The sequence below is a fragment of the Xyrauchen texanus genome, chromosome 27 (assembly GCF_025860055.1).
Source record: "Xyrauchen texanus isolate HMW12.3.18 chromosome 27, RBS_HiC_50CHRs, whole genome shotgun sequence".
Lineage (NCBI taxonomy): Eukaryota > Metazoa > Chordata > Actinopteri > Cypriniformes > Catostomidae > Xyrauchen > Xyrauchen texanus.
In genome coordinates, this window is record NC_068302.1 from 8,905,952 (window position 1) to 8,929,893 (window position 23,942).

The window sequence follows — 23,942 nt, forward strand, 5'->3', positions numbered from 1 at the left end:
TCTGAGAATTATACGAGAATTATGCCAACAATTTACGGCTTCTGCCCACTACTCTTTGCTCTTATGTCTTGTCCCTTCATTCCCATATCTGACCTCTCTATGTAAGATAAATGTAGTGTTATGTCAATGTCAATTATCAACCCCCCCACCCCCACCCCCCTCCTTTTTGAATCAGTCCCTCTTCATTTCACACATTAAAGAAATACGTGTTGCTGCGTCAATAGGGGGTTTGAGACTAGGCCTCAGCACTTTGGAGCTCTGGCAGTTAGGTCTTTAAAACCTAATTGCCCTGAACAAAATCTTGTAACAATGTGGTGCACTGTGACCTGTATGGAACTTTTATGATTTTTGTTACTTAATAAATCCTGCTCTCATCAACGTCGCTTACTCAAACTCTGTATTCCCCCTATGCATGAATTCAAACAATCTCTCTCTTTCTCTCTCATTAAGTCCAGTGGAAAAAGACTTCTCCAGATTTATCAGCAGGTTAATGAAGAGAACAGAATGAAGTGGAAAAAAGCAACTTTACGTGCCAAACAACTGCAGTGGTTGTCAACTGCTAGGTCGTGACTCTAAAATGGGTCATAGGTATATTCTGATAATGATGCTAAATGTTCTAAATAATTTGCAAATAATAAAATGAATATATATAAGCCATATAATCATTCATAGATATAATTGCAAAATAAATAAGTTTAGCAACTTTTAAAAGGGAGGAAAAAATGCTTTCCATATCTTTAAAGGGGTCTGTGGCAGCGGGGACATGGTCAAGTGCCCGACCAGAGAGAGAGTCGGGGTCTGGAAGCTTTAATTGTGAAGTTAATGTTTGTGAAGCTAGTTTATTGTGAATCTGAAGTTGATTATGAAGCTAAAGAGTTTGTGAAGTTGGCGTGTCGTGGCGCCCCTGAAAAGCCAATAAAAGCTCGTACCTGAGTTGAAGGAACCTGTTTTCCTGTATCGTCCTTGTTCCCCCTTACACTGGTGCCGAAACCCGGGACATCGAAGTACACCCCATATAGTCCTCGCAGTTGGCCGATATCCTCCAGTCCCTCGGCAATCTCCATCAGTCCCACCAACAATCCCTGCCTGAGCTTCGCCAAGACCAGGATCGCCGGTTCTTTGGAATCCTTCGAGCTCAAGCAGAGGACTGGCATGCGTTCCGGAGCCTGCTTGGCCAGGAGAGAGCTCCGGCTGTGTCCCCGGACATCCGCAGCCCCCTGCCCCCACCCACACTCCTGAAAATGGGTGCGGAAGACGACGCAGAGGCTTTCATAGACCTGTTTGAGGGGACGGCTGAGGTCTGGAGCTGGCGGCGTGACCAATGGGTGGCCAGGCTCCTTCCGCTCTTGTCCGGGGAAGCCCATCTTGCTGCCCAACAACTGCCAGCAGCTAACCTCCTGGCCTACTACGACCTGAAGAAGGCAATCCTGCAGCGGGTGGGTCACAGCCCAGAGGAATACCGGCAGCTCTTCCGGTCCCTGAAGCGGGGGAAGTCTGACTGCCCATTTGGCTTTTCCCGGTAACTGCTGGCTGGGAATCGCAACGTCGTGGGAATCATAGATCAGGTGGTACTGGAACTTACCCTTCGGGTGGCAAAGGGAAATGCGGAGTGTGTCCAGTGCCACTACCCGGCGTCGCTGGAGGAAGCTGTCTGACTTGCAGAGGACCATTTGGCTGTGTACCCGAGGGCGGAAGAGCCCTCTTCTCTCTCTCTCTCTCTCCTCCCTCTCCCCTTGTGTTTCCCCTCCTCCCTCTCACTCTGCTCTCTCCCCAGAGCCCGTTCCTGCCCTGCAAAGGCGAGGAGTTCCGCCACCATGACCAGTACCCCGCGCAAGGTGGTGGACACACACACCCCCGCCTCGCCCGCTCCACGCCGCTCTCCTCCTCAGATGGAAGTGCCCGCCAACACAGGTGCGGGCGTGGCATCTGGGCCGGCCTGCTGAGATTGCTTGGATCCACACAGGCTGCCCGCGACAGAGCCGGGGCATACCGGATACCGGTAAGGGCCAAGGGGGGTACACATCAAGCATTGGTGGACACTGGGTGTAATCAAACCATGATCCACCAATGATTGTTTCAACCCGAGGCATTGGGCACAGCTAAAATGGTGAGGGTGAAGTGTGTGCATGGGGATATTCACATATACCCTGCGGTGACCCTTGTGATTACATATCGGGGAACAAAACATAGGGTGGAGGTCGCAGTTAGTTCCCACCTCACCCATCTGCTGGTTTTGGGGACTAATTGGCCTAAATTTAGGAATTTATTAAAGGGAATGTGTGCGGATGGGTCCTGTGGAAAAGTGATGAGATGTGATATGTGCGATGCTCTGGCAGGGGAATCAGAGCTGGGGCCGTCTTCGGCAGCTCCACGTCATGATGACGTGAGGGGGGAGAGGCTGCGGCCCCTCCCATCCTCAGGGGAATTCCCGAATGTTACGTGAACAGCTAATGCTGGTGCAAGCAAGCTGTTGCGTGCCAAAGTAGCAGACTGCATCAGGCTGTACGTAACCTTCCCCAATGCCCCATAAGACGTCATATACATTTTAGGTTCCCGGCATCCCTGAGGGGGTTTGGGGGGTCAAGTGACATGACAAGTATGGGAGCAGGCTGCGCCAGTGTTAGATGCAGCTGGGGCCATCTAACGCTATACACGCATCGGGGAAGGTGTTCTTTTCCAATCCTATTATTTCAGGGGGAAAATACCCTGCGGAGACCACATCCTGCCAAGGCTGGGAAGGTCAGCATTATACGTCACATGGGCTTACAAGCCACACAAGGAAGTGGTGCGGTGGTAGGTCCTGCCTGGTGAGGGAGGAGCTCTACAAACACAGCAACTGGGGGCAGAGAGGTCTGCCCAAAGGAGACGTGGGTCCGCCGAGATGGGGACCGTACCGTGGAAAATATGTTACATGGGGTTACCGTGATAACCAGCACCTGTGGAGCACCTATTCAAGTACAGAGTAATTAGTACCTGTAGTGTGTCTGGTCGGGAATTCCTCCGCCGAATTCACGAGCCAAAAAGGAAGGACATCCAGGGAGCACGAGTTTTGTGGGCTCGTCTGGGAGTAAGAGTGCATGTGTTCACCTCAGAAAAGGGGAAAGATGCTATGTGCAAGCGGTACACATGGTCAGCCGTTCCGTATTTCCGAGTTCTACGTGCTCAGGCCTGACAAAACACGGGATGAGACCTACTCAACCTGGAGATTATAAAATCTTGTTTTGGGTGTTGCCCAGCCCGCCGCTCTGCAGATGTCTGTTAGGGAGGTGCCATTGGCCAGTGCCCACGAGGATAATACACTCCTCGAAGAGTGTGCTCAAACCCGCAAGTGGGCGGGCACGGCCTGGTTCTGATAGGCCAATGGAATGGCGTCGACGACCCAGTGGGCAAGCCTCTATTTGGAGACAGCGTTGGCTTTTACGCTGTCTGCCAAAGCAAACAAAGAGCTAATCGGATCGTCTAAAGCTCTGTGTGTGGTCCAAATAGGTGCGCAATGCACGCACCAGACACAGAAATGATAAGGCTGGGTTTGCCTCCTCCTGGGGCAGTGCTTGCAGGTTACTACCTGGTGCCTGAAGGGGGCTGTAGAAACCTTGGGCACATAGCCTGGTCGGGGCCTTAGGATGACATGAGCATCTGTTGGGGCGAACTATAGGCAAGTGTCGCTGACAAAGAATTCTTGCAGGTCCCCAACCCTCTTGATGGAAGCGAGCACAATCAGCAGGGCCGTCTTCAGGGAGAGGGCTTTTAGCTCAACTGAATCTAGCGGCTCGAAGGGGGCTCTCCAATCATGGTGCACCAATATAGTGGCTACATACACCTTCAAGGTGGAGGGGGACAGCCGCCCCTCCAACCTCTCCTGCAGGAATGAGAGCACTGACCCGACTGCTCACATCTGCAGGTCTTCTGATCGGAAAGAGCACCAGTTTGCGAACAGATGCCACTTTAGAGCGTAGAGCTGCCTGGTGGAGGGAGCTCTGGCTTGGTTGATCATGTCCACGTCCCATCCAAGGGCCAGACATGGAGGATCCAGAGGTCTGGGTGAGGATTCCCCATCACTGAGAAAGAAGGTCCGTCCTAAGGGGAATCCGCCAAGGAGAAGCTGTCGTGAGGCATGCATGGCAGATGCGGGGAGGTCGGTTTCGGGCAGTAAAAGGTGCCCTCCGCATGGCTGCGAGCGGCGCCCTGACCCGAAGAACCAATCGTCTAACCATGAGGGCTGAGGGGAGAATGGAGGGTTCCAGTATAGCTCATCTGCGTGTCGGCCTCAGACTAGGCGGGCAGACCCGGAGGTGGCAGCCCAGTCGAGTCCTCCGCGTCAGAAGCAGCAACACTCTCCGATGCAGCAGCGACACTCTCCAATGCAGCGGCGATGTCATCATACAGCTCGAGGTGTCTGAAGGAGACATCAGACTGGTCGTAGGGCGAGCCGGTCACACATCGCACCTGGATGGGTGCAAACGAGTGTGTCAATCCTGTGGGAAGAGGGCGGGGGGTGGTGGCTGGTGTGGAGTTTCCATTCAGAAAGGAAAGCCGCAGCCGCAACATTGCCATGGTCAAATTCTCGCAGTGAGAACAAGAGCCATCCACAAACACTGCCTCGGTGTGATCATGGCCCAGACATCACAAGGCAGCATCTATGACCGTCAGAAGCGGAGAGATATCTGCCGCATTCAGGAACTACACAAAGGTGGAAGGGCATCTTCTTAAAAAGACGTTCAATGCCAATGTGTTACTCTTTTAGAGAAAATACTCTTTTCGAGGGTGTTAAACAGATGTACGATTCCCTCCTTTTATACCCGTATGTCCGGGGGAGGGACATGAAAATTCTGTTCATCAATTCTCATTGGCAATTTTTCAAAGATCAGAGGCAACTGAGGCTCTCAAGAGAGACCCCTAGTGTCACTACATCGACACAACGTCGAGTGAGTAACAAAAGGGGAACTACCCATCATGCAGGATTGGCTTCTGATAGGCCTGTAGGTAGTTGGCTGAGGATCAAAGTTAAATTGACATTATGGCTTTGACCTTGAAAGTATAGGTTCTAGTGTGGAGAGAATTGTTAAGGGTAAATGAAGAGGAAATTGTTCAGTTGTGGGTAGAAGAAAGGCATGCTTGTTAAAGTTCCTGCTTGCCTTTGGGAATCAAAGAAACAAAACATCAACCCATTTTGACTAGACATTTCTTGTTAGAATCCAGACCAAAAGATAAAGAATGAATGACTGAAAATGTTTTGATAGTCACAATAGTCATGGATTTGAATTACATTGTTGTTTATTGTATTTTATTTTGGTGTTCTCAAAGTTAATTTTGGAAAAATTTACTTCTCAAAATAAAGTTTGAAATACTATACATTTCAAATTTTGCCATCATTTGAAACCATATGCATGAGCAAATTGTGAGCTAATGGTTTGATTTTACTACAACACTGAAGAATATCAATGTACGGTAGTCTATGCTCCAAAACTTAGTGAGCTGCCTTCATAGGCAGCATTTTTAGGCAGCACAGGCACACTCCAGACATGAGGACATGAGACAACAGCACAATTGTGAATGTGATATCACTTTTATACAGCAGTTCTGAAAAAAAAGGTACATTTCTGAAAAAAAAAAAAAAAATAGCCAGTTAAATTGGGCATTTCTTCTCTGCCAGTGAATATGTTCAAAAGAAGTCTAAGCATCAACCAAAAAACTGTTCTCTGCACTGTTTTCATACACTGGTTTTGAAATATTAGTGTTTCATTCATAAACAAATCAGTATCTTTGAACAAATCTTTAGCGTTAACAAATATATATTGTTCACTTCCATTGTTTCGGTGGTGAACGACTCTGTTTTTTTAATGAATCAGTAAAATGACTCACTCATAAGATAAAAGACGCTCATTTGTAGCCACCTTCTGCCGTAAATATGTAACCTCAAATGAATCAATATCCCCACCCCTATTTGTAAAGCCACAAACACGGAGAAGCAGACTGTTACAAATCCCAGTGAAGCATCCCAGTGATGATGGACTGTATATCAGCACCCTTTGAACATCAATAGTCCAATCAGATTTGAGAAGTATTCATTTTAACACAGTTTTTTGTTTTAGTCATAGTTTTAGTCTTTTGTCCTTTCAAATTAGTCAATATTAAAATGTTCAAACATTAAATAATTTACAAACATTTTCTTAAACATCTATCAAACATATAAAGATAGGCTACATACAAAAAACTGTACAACTGTCCCTGTTGTGAAAATCTGAGCTCCTGAAATAATAGCATATAATGAATACACTTAAAGGGATAGTTTATCCAAAAAGGAAAATGTACTCACCCCGTGCCATCCCAGACATGTATGACGTTCTTTCTTCTGCTGATTTGTAGATTTTTTGTAGAATATTTCAGCATGTAAGTCCTCACATTGCTAGTGAATCTGTACCAAAGAAAATTCATTCCAAAAGCATATAAAGGCAACACAAAAGTAATCCATTAGACTCCAGTGGTTAACTCTATATTTTCAGAAACAATTTAAAAGGTGTGGGTGAGAAACAGCTCAATATATAAGTCTTTGATGCTATAAATTCTGCTTCATGCCCTGTAGGTGGCGATATACACAAGGAATGTGAACATTAATAGTAAAAGAGGACTTAAATATTGATCTGTTTTTAATCGACATCTATCTATCTATCTATCTATCTATCTATCTATCTATCTATCTATCTATCTATCTATCTATCTATCTATCTATCTATCTATCTATCTATCTGTCTATCTGTCTGTCTGTCTATTTGTCTGTCTATAACTTTCAAACAAGGCTTTTCTATCTATCTGTCTATCTATCTGTCTATCTATCTATCTATCTATCTATCTATCTATCTATCTATCTATCTATCTATCTATCTATCTATCTATCTATCTATCTATCTATCTATCTATCTCTTCTGATTTAACCACTGTCGTATGGATTACTTTTATGCTGCCTTTATGTCCTTTTGAGGTTAAAAATTATGGTTACCATTCACTTGTTTGTGAGGACCTACAGAACAAAGCTAAGATATTCTTCTAAAAATCGTTATTTGTTTCATTAATTGTCAGTGTTTAGCCAGTTTAGAATATTGCATTGCGTGTAGTTTGCGTGCATTGCATGTTCAAAAACGCAAGTTAGGCATATTATGACTAGCGCATAACTTCAAACTCACCTGTTCATACACTGAATTGCACATGTATTATGCAGATGCATCTGTGCAGATGTAAGTTGTAATATTACATACACAGTATGCTTTGGATACAGTAATTAACCCTTGTGCTGTCTTTAAATATTTTTATTTAATTTGGTCTTTCTGGTCAAACCTGACCAGCCATTGAACATTTCTTATGAATCTCTCATTATGCTATATTATCACCAAATATTGGAATAGATTTTTACTGGAACTTATTGATCGTAGGCCTCCTGGATCTGAAATTATGCAGCTAATTTTTGAATGAAAAAAAAATAAGAATTATTTGTGTATAAATTTGACAATATTAAATACAATATGAATACATGCTGTACTATACTGTTTATCACACTAGTGTGCTTTAATGTTTAGAAGTTTGTTTTGAAGCATATTTATTTTGTAAAAAAGGAAAATGGTAGAAAGTCACACTTGTGGTGTTCCCGGTCAGAAATGTCTGGCCATTGAAAATTAATGGGGAAGAGGGGAATGCATGCCAGGGCTAGTTGCATTCCCACTGTCAATTCATCGTGCCTCCTTGGGGCTTTCTTGGGGCCAATGGCCAATGACCTTTGGCCCACCAATTACCCTTGTGCCAAACAAGGCCAACTGGAGATTGAGATGGGTACAATGTAAAAGGTGTAGTTTCACAGAACTTGTCAATGTATGTATCCATTGCACAATGGTACAGGTTCTGGAAAAAAAAAAAAAAATAATAAAATGTGGGTACAGTACAAGTCCGTTGAAATGGACAAAGCGGTGCCCAAAGAAATTACTTTCCATGGTTCGGCGACTTTTAATAGACGGTATGCTATACGACATCATCCCGGTGATAGTGGAGAGACCACTTGGAACATTATGGCAGTTACAGTCGATGAGTTGCTATCGTTCATTTATATTGCTAGCTAGCTAATGTTTACATTCGATATAAACCTGATATTCCGATAACTAGATAACATGATACATGAGCTTGAGCTCCCCTTTCAGTTGAGAAATGGGCTGGGTTTGTGACGTTGGCACCAGCTATTTGGCCCCGGCTGGCCAGTTGATAGCCCTGGCTCGCACTAGCCCAATAATGGAAAAGTGAAGTCGAATTATTTTTATTTGTATAGCGCTTTTCAGAACACACATTATTTCACAGCAGCTTTACAGAAGATCATGCATTAACAGAAAATGAAACTGTAATATCTATAAAGTCTTAGAGTCATCATTATGTATAAAACAAATAAAAATAATAATAATGATTGTATTTAGAACCCCAGTGAGCAAGTCGACTGTGGCAAGGAACACAAAACTCCAGTCAGTTGATGGAGAAAAATAACCTTGGGAGAAACCAGGCTCACTGTGGGGTCCAGTTCCCCTCTGGCTAACAGCATGAATATAATGCTAATATTAGTTATTTGAGAATTGCATGCTTGTTAAGCTGGTCATTTTAGCAGGGTATGTTCAGCAGTATGTTCGTGTGTACGCGCGTGTGTGCTTGCACAGGTCCGAGGCCTTTATTTTTGCAAGCACACATGCACACGTGTGCTAATCTAATGCATGAACATGCTCCTGATCACTAAAGTTTCTCTTATTTTTGATCTCCCCCATTCATTTTCAATGGCAGTCATTTTTGTCCAGGAACACCACAAGTGTGACTTTGTTATATTTTGCACAAAATAAAATCATTTTAAATCAAACTTTCTGGCTAAAACATTAAAGCACACTAGTGTGATAATAGTACAGAAAGTTTTCATAATTTATTTAATATTGCTAAAATTATCCATAAATAATGCTTTTTATTCACTCAAAAATTATGTGCATAACCTCAGGTTAATGAACCCTACAATCAATAAGTTCCGAATAGAAATACCAAACCTGTACAAATTCAAAGAAAATGTAATATAATATTTGGTCATAATATAGCATAATGAGATATTTATAAGCAATTTTGAATTGGCCGGTCATTTTTGACCGGGAAGACCACAAGTGTAACAAAGTGAAAACAAAAGAAGCAATTTTTAGGAGGGACATTCTCTTTGGATAAAATAAAGAAATACATTATTATAAATCTACTCAATGAACTCTGGAATTCTCTCAACACAAGTTAAATGCTTGCTCATGTCTGATCTTAAAGCACCTGTGGAAATTCATTACAGACAATATGATCACACATTGCATATTTCTTCTTATAACATCAATTCTAGGCCAAACAAGTCTGAGGGCTGTCTATTCAGTCCTTAAGGTCTTAAAATAATTCGTCACTTTGTTTTGTTTGTTTCCTTGACTCTTCAATATGCATAAACTTAAACAAGAACCAGAGCACAACAAAGATCAAGGCCATGAAAAAAACTGTCTAAATATGTTGCTGTCCAGTTTCAGATTTAACGTGCAGATGATCATCTGGAACACTGTCATCTGAACTCTTCTAAGGTCATTGTGAATGAGTAAGAGGGAAGATACTGTCACTTTATTACAAATGACAGGAATGTCTGGGAGCTTTAACAAAAAGAAGCCAAAGAGTCTCTCATTCTAGTGTCCTAGTTTTTGATCTGTTGAGAGAATGAAGGAATTCAAGATAATTGTGCAATTTCTGAGCAGTTGACAATAATGTGGAATATTTTCTGTAGTCAACAATATTTTGAGATCTTTATAATGAACAGACATTTGGGGTCCATTTGGGGTGTTGGTTTTGACAATATTACATCAACATTTATTCATCTGGCAGATGCATTCAACAAAAGCAACTTTTGCTATTTTTTTATGACGGGGACATTACCCACCAGACTAAAGCTTCCTTTAGTGTCTGGGTCTTAATGAATTGGGTTTGAACCTACAACCTTTTAATTACCAGCCGATAGCTTTAACTACTAACCACACCACATAAGGCTTCCTGGGAAAGAGATATAAGTGGTACATTATATCACATACTGTACTTGTACTCTTGAACAATGCATTGCTTGCTACTCCTATATTTCAGTGATAATACCTGTATATTTACATACAATACCAAATAGATCAACTAAACCAACATCATTACAACATAATACACTTGTGTAGCCAATATGGCAGCCGTGCTTGTAAATGTCATTCTGTCCCAAAACATAGTGAGCTAAATATCTAGATAGTATTTTAAGGCATCATAGACATGCCTCCAACGCAAAGGCTGTTCCAAAAGGTAGGCTGCAACTTTATGCTGCCTCTTAAGAAACCTCTTTTGGCTGAATTTATCAGGCTCACATGTATGCTTTGTGGGTAAGACAATTCAAGAATGCATTGTGACAAGTTTAATGATGTGTGTTTTATCCAATACCAAAAAAACATTGGTAAAACTTTTTTCAATGTAATAAAAAATTTAGCACATTAGCGAATTGTTGTGTGCTATGATTTATGATTTTTATTATTATTCACTTTTAAATTATCTGTAGAAATATTGTGCCCATATATTGCACTATTGTTGTACGAATTTCTAAAAATAAAAAAAAGATCACTCTCTGTGTTGTTTTGCTATTTTTAGCTTTTGGATTCATTAAAATTAGCTCAGAGGTAAACAAGAATTCTTGACACAATTTCAAGGCAGAGGAAATTAGATGGAAAACAAGTGCAAAGAGCAATACAAATATTTACGCCGCAGGTTGAGTTACTCACTGAGTGTTTTGTGAAATCAAACCCTTTACAAATGTTATTTACAGTATGCTGAAAAACCTTAATGGGACAGAAATTTCCTGGAATAGTCACTATATACATAACATCATTTTCTGATACAAGATATTTTCCCCTCTCAGAAGTAAATACCAATTTACACACTCTTGTATTTCATAAAAAATATGTGCAAACTTCTCCCATTAAAGCAACATTTTGTAAAGGGTTACTGTAGCCCACACATGCCTCGTATCCTGACCATGTGACCTGTGGGAAACTAAACATCCCTGTTGCTGTCTAACCACATCCACCTTCCTGCCATAACAGAGATGCTTGTGCCTCCGTGTTGTGGGAATGGATGAAAGGAATGGCAGTGGTGTACTGGCTTCAGTCCCATTCACAAATTACTCCTTACAGTTCTCTCGGAAGCCATGTTTCGCCAAGATAAAGAGAGACCAGGTCCCTTCCTGTTCCCATCCAAGAGTTAACTTATATTATGTGTTTTGCGGTTATTGTAATGGCCTTACAGCACATTTGCAAATGAAAAGAAAAGAAAGGAAAAAGAAAAGAAAAGAGAAGAAAAGAAAAGAAGAAAAGCTAATTGTTTGGACACACTTTACACTGGCGGCCAAAAGTTTGGAAGAATGTTCAGAATTTGCTGTTTCGGAAGGAAATTGGTACTTTAATTCACTAAAGTGGCATTCAACCGATAACAATGTATAGTCAGGACATTATTAATGTGAAAAATTACTACTACAATTTTGAAAGAAAAAAAACTACTTCAGTGAGTTCTCATTAAAAAATCCTCCACGTGCAGCAATGACAACTTTGCAGATGCTTGGCATTCTAGCTGTCAGTTTGTCCAGATAGTCAAGTGACATTTCACCCCACACTTCCTGTAGCACTTGCCATAGATGTGGCTGTTTTGTCGGGCACTTCTCACACACCTTACAGTCTAGCTGATCCCACAAAAGCTCAATGGTGTTAAGATCCATAACACTCTTTTCCAATTATCTGTTGTCCAATGTCTGTGTTTCTTTGCCCACTCAAACCTTGTCTTTTTGTTTTTCTGTTTCAAAAGTGGCTTTTTATTTGCAATTCTACCCATAAGGGCTGCACCCCTGAGTCTTCTCTTTACTGTTGTACATGAAACTGGTGTTGAGCGGGTAGAATTCAATGAAGCTGTCAGCTGAGGACATGTGAGGCATCCATTTCTCAAACTAGAGCCTCTGATGTTCTTAACCTCTTGTTGAGTTGTACATCTGGCCTTCCACATCTCTTTCTGTCCTTGCAATTTCAATAATTGTATAGCCTTCATTCCTCAAAACAATGATTGACTGGTGAGTTTCTAGAGAAAGACGTTTCTATTTTGCCATTCTTGACCTAATATTGACCTTAAGATATGCCAGTCTATTGCATATAGTGGCAACTCAAAAACAAACACAAAGACAAAGAAAATGTTAAGCTTCATTTATTGAACCAATTAGCTTTCAACTGTGTTTGATATAATGGCAAGTGATTTTCTAGTACCAAATTAGCAATTTAGCATGATTACTCAAGGATAAGGTATTGGAGTGATGGCTGCTGGAAATGGGGCCTGTCTAGATTTGATCAAAAATTACTTTTTTCAAATAGTGATGGTGCTGTTTTTTACAGCAGTAATGTCCTGACTATACTTTGTGAGCAATTGAATGCCACTTTGGTTAATTAACATACCACTTCCCTAACGAAACCAAGCATATTCCAAACATTTTGCTGCCAGTGTATATATGATGTTTTTACTTTGAACATACATTCAAATATGCATAAAGCATTTGAGTCAATGTACTTGATTTATTATGTACATGCCTGATTTTCTGTGAAACTACCACGAGATTCACATTTGCAGTTACAAAAGTTAGGGTGAGGAGTAGGGTTTGGGTCTATGTGGGACTCCAAGTTAACAAAGTATGTTGGGGTTAGATTAAAAATGTATTTAAAAATGTGAACAGTATGTTGCTATTATTCTATTATAATAGTGTACATTATATTAGTATATACACTCACTGAGACCTTTATTAAGAACACCTTTACACCTACTTATTCATGCGATTATCTAATCAGCCAATCGTGTGGCAGCGGTGCAATGCATAAACCATTCAGATAAGGGTCAGGGGCTTCAGTTAATGTTCACATCAACCATTAGAATGGGGAAAAGTTAGATCTCAGTGATTTCGACAATGACATGATTGTTGGTGTCAGATGGGCTGGTTTGAGTATTTCTGTAACTGTTTTTTAACACACAACAGTCTCTAGAATTTACTCAGAATGGTAAAAAAAAAAGAAAAAACACAGAAACGCAAGTTGTGACAGAAATGAAAAGTTGAGGCTGCAGTGGGCACATGCTCACCAAATCTGGACAGTTAAAGACTGGAAAAGCATCTCTACTGAGGCACACAGATAGTAGGGGCAGAATTTGGCACCAACTTCATGAATCCAACCTGCATTGTGTCAACAGTCCAGGCTGGTGTTGTAATGGTGTGGGGAATGTTGTCATTGGTTGGTTGTATTGTTTAGCGGGGAGTGGGGGTACAGTTTTTGAAAGAATCTACACCCCTGATTAACGTCACTGAGTGACTTATCAGTGATTCAGTTGCTAGTTAAAATGACGTAACTCATTTTATAAGGCACAGAAGAATGCATACGCAACAAAGCGGGTTTCAGTCATCCATGCACTACTTCACTGTGGTTTTTAATCAAAAATGGCTAATATGATATTACAGGCAGTGGATGTTTTTCTGATGATATAATCCACTCAATCCAATCAAAGTGGAAACTATGCTTTTGCTAGGGTTTTCTAGGAGATTTCTAGGGTCCTGGGTGGTTGGTAGGTGGTTGCTTATTGCCAAAAGGGCCTACACCATATTCTCTATAATACTGGGGACCCAAGACGTGGCTCAGGTCCATCCTTCAATGTAAGTGTAAAGCAAAACATTGGATTGTGCTCACTACCTGACAGGCCCTATCTCTGGTGTTTTGCTTTTACATTTTGCTTTTACAAATATAGAAATATTTAGCATTTTTTTTGTTGCATATTTGTGACAAACAGTGCAAGTCATTGTGTCATGAGATTAGCCAGTCTCAGTGTCTTGGTGAAACGTCATGGTTACTGTTGTAATCTCAGTTCCCCGAGGGAGGGAACGAGACATTGTGTCGAATTTGGGTCTTCCTGGGACGCCAAACGTACCTCTGAACTTGAGAAAAGGCCAATGTCAAGTTGGCAGACAGAATTTGCATGCCCTGCTTTATACATACGGGTATAAAGGGAAGCGGGGCAGCGAGTGTCAGTCTGGATTTTGCAACGATGAGCCGAAAATAAGGTATGGCTGTTTACAGTGGTAGGTCTAGTGCTGTGGCAGGAGGGACACAATGTCTCGTTCCCTCCCTCGGGAAACGGAGTTTACAACAGTAACCATGATGTTCCCCTTCTGTCACTCACTCAACCTTGTGTCAAATGAAGTGACACAAGGGGTCCCATCTAAAAACGGCATGCACTGACCGTGTTACGTGAACTGTCAAGGCAGGTGCAAGCAGGCTACTGCATGTTAGATGCAACTGTGTCGGCTGCACGTAGCCCCCCCAATGCCCCCAAGAGATGTCACATACAGACCTTAGGTTCCCCGCACCCCTGAGAACTACGCGCCCTTCAGGTCTACCGCCGCAAACCAATCTAGCTGTCGAACACAGGTAAGAATGTGTTTCTGCATAAGCATTTTGAACGGGAGTCTGTGCAAAGCCCAGTTGAGAACTCGCAGGTCCAAGATTGGTCGCAACCCACCACCTTTTTGGGTACGATGAAGTAAGGGCTGTAGAGACCCTTCTTAATCTCGGCTGGAGGGACGGGCTCTATCGCGTCCTTGAGAAGCAGAGTCGTGATCTCTGCCCGTGAAGCGATATCTTTTTCACCGCGTACGGTGGTGGAGCGAATACAGCCGAAATGAGGCGGGAGCCGGGTCGAACTGAGTCACGTAGCGGAGTCGGATAGTCCTGGCCAACCAGAGAGCGAGGTCGGTGGCAGAGCGCAGTTCCTGCAGCACGTTGTGGTCGGAACTACCCAAGTGCAGATCTTTGAGTGTCTTGGCTTGGTGAACTTGCAGGAGAGCCATGGCATGCAGGGCGGAGGTGGCCTGTCCGGTGGCGCTGTAGACTTTTGAGGTCAGTGATGACGTCATTCTACAGGCTCTGGAGGGGAGTACGGAGCGGTCACGCCAGGTGGCAGTGTTCTCGGGACACTAGTGTATTGCAACCGCACTGCCCACCTGGGGGACCTCCATGTACCCGTGGGCCGCCCCCGCCATTCAGGGTAGTGAAAGCGGACGAGTGGAGGGGTCAGTTCTGGGCAGTAAAAGGTGCCCTCCACGACCACGTCAGCTCGTCATGCATGGCTATGAGTGGCACCTGACCAGAGGAACCGATCGAGTAGCCGTGAGGGGGGGAAGGAGGTTTCCAGTCCCGCCTCGAGCTCACGGTGGCCCGGGAAAGCATAGCAGACATCTGCATGTCAGCCTCAGACTGGGCGAGCAGACCCGAAGGTGGCAGCCTACACGAGTCATCAGCATCAGACGCCACTGTGATGCTCTTCGATGCAGCAGCGAGGTCGTCATCCAAGGGAGCTCAAGGGAGAATGCCGCTGGCACGGAAGCAAGCAAGCGTGCCGGGGGGTCGGGTGGTTCGTGGGGATTTACCTTGTGAAACTGAGCCCGTCATCATCCCCAAATCGCCTTCATCGCCAGCCGGGTCGTCCTCAATCCCGTGGGAAGAAGGAACGAAGCAGGGGGCGGCTGAAGTGGCTTTTTCTCATGAGAAAAGAAAGCCGCAACCGCAATGTTGCCATGGCTATGTTCTCGCACTGAGAACATGAACTATTCATAAAACGCTGCCTGCATGTGATCGCAGCCCAGGCACGCTTTTATGACCGTCAGAAGTGGAGAGAAATGAACCACATCCAGGAACTACACAGAGGCGGAAAGACATCTTTAAAAAGACGCGTCCTGAAAAGGATGTTCAACGCCTGCTGTGTATTGCTCTTTTATGAGTGGGAACTCAAAATCTTTTAGAGGAAATGAACTCTTTTAAGGAGGAGAAACACTCTTTCAGGCAATGGAAGTGCTGTCGAAGCGCCCAGGGGTGTGGACTACACAGCGTGCAGAGAGAGAGAACGCCAGCTGGAAACACGCCGTAGATCCAACAGCAGTGCTTGTCGCCAGTAGAGGTGAGTGGAACAGTGGTGAACTCAGCTTGCTGTTGCACAACCGTTCGGCTAAGAAGAAAAATTCTGACTGACACTCGCTGCCCCGCTTCCCTTTATATCCATATGTCCGCATGCAAATTCTGTCTGCCAACTTGACATTGGCCTTTTCTCAAGTTCAGAGGTACGTTTGGCGTCCCAGGAAGTCCCCTTGTGTCACTTCATTCGACACAACGTCAAGTGAGTGACAGAAGGGGAACTAAAACTACACCTGTTATTAAAACATCAAAAGATGAAAGTGATTTTATTACCCCCTCAAATTTGTATTATGGGGACATAATGCAAGGAATGTTGCACAGATGTGTCACCATATGAAGTTCTGGAGAAAAAGCATGTAAACATCCCTTACAAAAAATCAATTAGCCACAAATTTGCCACTCCTTATTTTCACACGCAAATGAGCTTGTGATTCACCACAAATGTTTGCTAGAAGTTTGCAGCTCTTCATAAGTAGTGGTGAACCTGCAGCAAACCTTTTTAAAGTTTACCGCAAATCTCATTTGCATGTGAAAATAATCAGTGGCAAATTTATGGCAAGTTCACAGCAAATTCGCCATGAACTCTCGATTTTTGTAAGACGTATTTTTGTTAACGTTTCCACTGGAATACAGTTTTTAGTGAAGTCAGGACAAACGTTTTCTTTAGTAGATGGTTTAAATTTGAATTGTCACCAACATTAATTTGAATGTCACATAAAAAATACCAGCCAACTGGGAAGTAAATCACTTTATTTACTCATCAAAGCACTTTATTTACTCATTTTCTTGTATTTGCCAATTGGTGAGTGCCCAGGCGCTCGAGCACCCACGGTAATGGTCGAGCACCCATGGAAAACACGACATGTTCTCCATTAATTTTCTCCATAGTTATTTAAAAAAATTTAATAAATATTTCTCAGCCTTGACCCAAATCAGAAAGCTCTATTATTAATTAACAATATTAAAACATTTGATTTGAAGCAAATAATGTTCAAAAAACGAAAAAAGCGATTGGTAACTGGGAATTTTTCTGATTGATGGATCTTACTTAGAGATTGTGGTTGTGGTGGGAGATCTGAACTTAGAGGGATTTTAGGAGACACAACTGCAGATTGAACTCTTTAATAATGAATTCATCGAGCGCACCACCGCATGGATAATTCTTTTTTGTAATTGAGCAGACTGATCATGCACAATCTTATTTTCTTTCCTATTACTTGGGATAAAAATATTTATAGTTATTGGGCATTTGTTGCATGCGTAGAAGTGTTCGTGGTCATTAGGGTAATCACGGGCAGAAACATCAATTGGAGCCTGTAGGTGAGTGTTAATTTTGGACCCTGCTATTAGCAGTGCATGCTTTAGCAAGCCCCGTTAATAAATGCACACACACATACACACACACACACACACACACACAATTCCTCTCCCTCTTTTAACAGTCCAAGGGAATCCCAATGAAGCTAATCTCTTTGAAACTAATACTGGAACATTGTATATCAACACTTCTTTCTCTCATGACTGCACAAAAGATGAGAACCATGAATAATAGCCTAGTTTTCAGCACTCCATAAAAGGGAGGACTAAATTTACTGATTACACTTCCAGTTTGAGTTGAGAGGAAGGGCTAACGGCAGCCAACCAGAAAAACAGAGATCCTCTGAATCTTCCAAATGGGCTACCATATGAGTAGGTGAGGAGAGAGTCACCTTCAACTCACAGGAACTCATTTAGGCAAGTGTGAACATCTAAAACAGAAAACACAGTATAGGAGAGGGTAGATAAGTACATTGGGGTTAAGAGGCTTAGTCAATAAACCAATCTGTAGCTCACGTTTAAGTATGACTAAATTAGCGTGTAACAGAGAACAAGCATGCGGAGAGCATGATGGAAAACAATGCTTCTGCAGCAGCCTGGACAGGAAATGAGGTCAAGCTGAGGAGGAAGTCAAGCAATTTCCTGACAAAGCGGTGGGTGATTAGTGCTGATGACTTTGGTGTGAAAACAAGCTACTTAAATCCACATAGACAACACTTGTAGACAGGTGTATATGTGAGCAGTTTCTCTCGGTTACCCTCATGGGGTATTTTTAAACAAGATGCTATTCAAAATATTTTTTGTTTTAACCATACAAACATAATTACAACTCTTTCATAAAACTTTGTTTTTGTTTTGTTTAAAATTATGATTTTCATTAAAACTGTACTTCAAATTACTGCTAAAATAAACAAAATCTTTATGCGGGTGAAATACAGTAATCACAATGGTCAATAATCCGTGCGATCAGGAGTTTTGCCTGATGGAATTATGCTGGCAAAGACATTTCCATCTGCAAATTTCATATGGGGTTAAAGTTTAGCGAATTCTGACATGCAAATTTGTAGCATTACCAACATATGCTTCGAACATACACTCACTGAGCACTTTATTGGGAACACTATGGTCCTATTAAATTGCCCGATGTGGTCTTCTGTTGTTGTAGCTCATCCGCCTCAATGTTCGAAGTGTTGTGCAACCATTCTGAGTTAACTCTAGAGACTGTGGTGTTTGAAAAATGTTTTATGTGTACAGGTGTTCCTAAAAGTTCCCAGTGAATGTATACTGAACATACTGAATATTCGCAATGAACAAGGAGATCACTTTAGCGGTGAGATTCTTTAAAACTTTGCTCTGTCAGAGCATAAAGTGCAGCTTCTTGGCAAGTAGTTTTTATGGGTTTCACACTCGCTTAACATCCACCCACACCTTCTACGCCTGCAAAAGTTTGGCATGCAAAGGTAAAAGTGACCAAGTTTTTAGGGTTCTTACACAATAAAGAAATCTCTGACAGATTTCTGTTTGACAGATAGGAATGTATAAACTGTGTTTTGTCCAACACAGTATGAAATGGCAACATCATCCGGTACAACCTTTGTTCACATACACAAGACTTATGTATGTGAATAACCTGGTATATGCCTTCCTTGTCTCAATCCAAAATTTTTACTCCTTTTGTGGAACATAAAAGTGATATTCATAGCCTGATCTCATGAACAGTACGTGACCATGGCAGCCTTTTTGCTAAATGAAATTAAGTGCTTTATTACACCTTTTGCTTCAGATTCCCAGTGAAATGTCCAGTGAGGGTCACAAAATGCGAGTGAAATTATTATCAAATAGTTATTTTAAGGTGAAAATAGATTAGATGAAGGTTTAATGAGTAAAATGTACCTCACTAACCTAAAACTTTAACCCAGACCTACAGTATTCAACAGTGTCCTAAGAGTAAATTAAAGGTAAACAAAACAGGCATCCTTACCCTTACCCTTAACCAACACCTAAACCTAACTGATAGTGTTCTAAAAGCAAATGTGACATGAATAGCAATTTTTTTAAGCAATCAGATATTTTCATGTTGCTTCTATGACACATGTAAGCTTAGAAGCTTGACTGTCCTCTGAGTCCTAAGGGCCGTTACATAGTCAATGCGAGCAACGCGAGCAAGCAATGCGAGTGACGCGAGCGACGCGCTCCCTTTCATAGTCTAAACAGTGGACGCAAGCAGATGCACGCGTCACGGGCGATGTGTGAAATGCAATACACCGCTCCCGCAACAGGGGGTAGTAGAGTCTGGTGATATTAGTAGAGTCGGGTCACGTCATATTCAGATCAAAATGGCAACTGAAGTGGAGTGCATATTGCTGATTTTACATAGGCGGCATCAAAGGGATAGACGGTGGTATGTTCGCCCTTTAAACCAAAAAAGAGATCAGGATGGTGAGTTTGTGTCTCTGGTGCTTCCCATGCGAAGCATGGACGAGGAGAGACATTTAAATATAAATGCGGATGTATGCGTACAAGCTCGCATAATTTTTCCTCTTCGCCCGCCATTGTATTCAAATCTGCTTCTGTAAACATAATATACTTGAATTAATGTACAATACTTGCAATGTCGCCCCCACCGACAACGCATAGTATTGCGTGCATCGGTGCGTCGCGTATCAAAAACTAGGACAACACATTTTGTTACGCATCGACGCATAATGGCGGCCGAAGCGTAGCGACGCGTAGCCTTTCAGACGCGTATGCGTACCGATGCGTTGACTACGTAAGGGCCCTAAGTCCAACACTCTATGAGGTGAGCTACCGTGCAAGCTAATCACATTAAAATAAGTATGTATATGTAGGTGGGTCTGTAATACAAGCATTAAAATGAATAGCAAAAGTATTTTGATATCATAACTTAGCAGTGTGTGAGTAATAGAGTGAAAAATACGTGATTTTATAAAGTCATTATAAGCCGTTGTACTTGTGATTTGTGCAAAAGTAAATAAAAAACTCACAGTTGTTGTGTTTCCTCTACTGTTAATTCCACCAGGAAACTGCAGCAAAACATAGAAAGTGGCACGTAAAACTCAGTTTGTAAAAGTGTAGTTATAGTAACATTCATTCTATGAGACTACAGGTTGGATTTTCCTCTTTATATCATGGTTAGGTTTAGGGTTTGCATATGGTATTAAACTTTGGGCTTTGGGTTAGGGGTTAAACAACAAATCTGCAGCAATCTACTTACAAACCCTGCTGTTTTACTCTCTTCCATGGTACACAACAATAGAAATAGTATGTTTTGTAGAAGCCAACTCATATGATTTATTACAATGTTTTCATTGTGTACTCTTCTAACAACTTGTCATGAGATCGGGCTGGTTTTGTCAGAGTGTTTTACAGCAAAAGTTGATGCACAATTAATACAATGCACCATCCTCATTGATATCAATATATTCAAATTGTTCTCAACCATATCATTAACTCTAGTCTGTAAGCATCATTTTAGGTATTTATAGCTACTGTATGCTTTAAAGGTAAAAGGCTAAATTGTTCATTGAATTACTATATTATTATGTGCCCAACTTTTGCCAAAAAATTCCTTCCACATCAAACTCTGTCACTGGAGGTGATCCAGCTAAAATAACTGCAGTCTAGAACCCTTCCAAGGCCGATGACAGCTCAATAAATGACGCATTTAAAAAAAAAAAAAAAAGCCTTGGCACATTTTGTAATGAGAGTTTTATTGTAGAGTGCTACGTTGATTGAGTTTTGACAATTTAGTACAAAAAATTCAATCGGCAAGGAAGTGTCTGCCAAGAAAATGTAACTCACTTTTGCTCTCAGGGTAAATAAATCACCTTATTTTGGTACCATTACAGTCACCAAGAGTTAGTCCTTTGTCATTAGTGTCTCAGTGGGGATGTGAAATGCTTGCCAGTCATCATATCAGGGCTCAACAGAAGAAAGTGTGGGCAGCTCTTGTTTACCTAGCGGCCAGCCACAGCCGGACATGTGCCTTAATGTTGCAGAAAAGTGTTAGTTATAATCACTAACTCCATTAAAGGATCAATTTGATAAAGTGTTGCATTTGTAATGAATCTCTTGCAGACTGAAGATGATCTTCTTTACAGGATATACTCAACAATCTGCAAATGCATGTTGTAATACTTTAAGCAGGTTTGATGCCATCCAAAAAAAGAGAATCACTGTTTTTCTTGTTACAGAGTGCATATGAAGTCACACACAGTCTAAAAGACTAAGAACTTTGTCCAGTCGTGCAGTCTAAAAATAGCACAATGTTTTTCTCTTTTAGCATCCTGGATAGTTAACACAGATGCAAGTCCACATACATGTGCAAGACATTAGCTGCAGATCCTTTAAGTCCTGTAAATTCCAATGTGGTGCCACCATGGATTGGACTTGTTGGTCCAGCACATCCCACAGATGCTTAATATAATTGAGATTTTGGGATATTTGAAGGCCAGGACAGCACCTTGAACTCTTCATCATGTTTCTCAAACCATTGCCAAACAATGTGTGCAGTGTGGCAGGGCGCATTATCCTGCTTAAAGAGACCACTGCCATCAGACAAGCGGAGGGAATCTGTACCATTGCCATGAAGTGGTGTACCTGGTCTGCAACAATGTTTAGGTAGGTGGCACATGTCAAATGAATGTCCACATGAATGGACGGACCCAGGTTTTCCCAGCAGAACACTCCCTCCACTGGCTTATCGTCTTCCCACAGTGGAACCTGGTGCCATCACTTCCCCAGGTAAATGGCACACACATACATGGCCGTCCATGTTATATAAAAGAAAACGGGACTCATTGGACCAGGAGATCTTCTTCCACTGCTCCAAGGTCCAGTTCCGATGCTTGTGGGCCCATTGTAGGCACTTTTGATGGTGGACAGGGGTCATCATGGCACTCTGACTGATCTGCAGCTATGCAGCCCCATACGCAGCAGGGTGTGAAGCAGTGTGTGTTGACACATTCCTCTCTAAACCATCATTAAAATTTTCTGCGACTTGTGCCTCAGTAGGCCTTCTGTTGGTTCTGACCATATGGGAGAGCCTTTGTTGCCCTCGTGCATCTATGAGTCTTGGGTGCCCAACATCCTTTGCCCGATTTGGCGTTTGTACCTCCTCAGACCACTGTCGCCGCTGCTGAATGGGAGCACCCCACAAGCCTTGCCATTTCAGAGATGCTCTGACCCAGTCATTTGACCATAACAATTTGGCCCTTGTCAAAGTCGCTAAGGTCTTTACTCCTGCCCATCTCTCCTGCATTTAGCATATTGACTACAAGAACTGATTGTTCACTTACCATCTAATCTTCCCAGACCTTGACATGTGGCATTGTTAGGAGACGATCAACATTATTTGCTTCACCTGTGAGTGGTCATAATGATTTGGCTCATCTGTTTAAGTGCTTTTATCAAATTATATGCTTCCATTGGAAGTGCCTCACCTTAAACCAGATTTTTCCACTCAAGCAATGACCCAGAAAACACACAAGACACTGTAAAAAGTGGTAACGGTCTTCAATGAACCAAAGAGGGTGCATATTACACCACTACTAGTCTCTCTTCACTGGCTGCCGGTTGATGCATGTATCAAATTCAAGGCTCCGATGCTGGCATACAGAAAAGTCACTGGGTCTGCACCTGCATACCTAAAATAATTTCTGCAGAGCTACGTTCCCACCAGAAGCCTGTGGTCGGTAAATGAGCACCACCTTGTTGTACCAACACAAAAAGGCACCAAAACTCTTTCCCAGACCTTAGGTTTCACTGTACCTCATTGGTGAAATGACCTTCCCAACTCCATGCGTTTAGCAGACTCTTTCCCTGTCTTCAGAAAACAGTTAAACACATAATTTCCATGAACACTTAACCATGCACTCATAATATATATATATATATATATATATATATATATATATAATATAATATATAGTCCTCTTTTTAAAATCACATTGAATAAAATTGTCTGCCAAATGAATAAATGTAAATGTAAAGGTAAACGTAAATCATTTTAAAGGGTCATGATTTTGGTCTCTGCAACTAGATCTGCTTTATGCATGCTGCTGCTGCTACTTAACCTCACCTACATAATACAGATCTAGACATGTGTAGCTGGGGAGGAGGAGGGTGAAAACTATGCAAGGCTGCGCTGTTGAACTTGAATCGAAGCCATTGAGGTAAGTACCATTTTTATATATTTTGACAGAATGGTGTAATTTGTTTACACAGAGGTGTGTTGGGAACTGAACCTATCGGCCTGTACCAATGGGACATTAAGCTTTAAATTTAATTTCAATGGGAAAGTGGTTAATTTAGGGATTTTTGGGCCATTTTCTTATGTCTGGTTGAAATCAACGTTGAGAAAATGTCACATGAATGTGACGAGTAATGTATGTGCCAGATTTACACTAGATTTAAACAATTAGTTGTCTTTGGCTTCTCTCGATATTATTCATGAGGCAGGCACTTTCTCATCTTGTCAGAGGCGCTGGTAGCGAATATCAAATTGCAAAAGTATGAGAA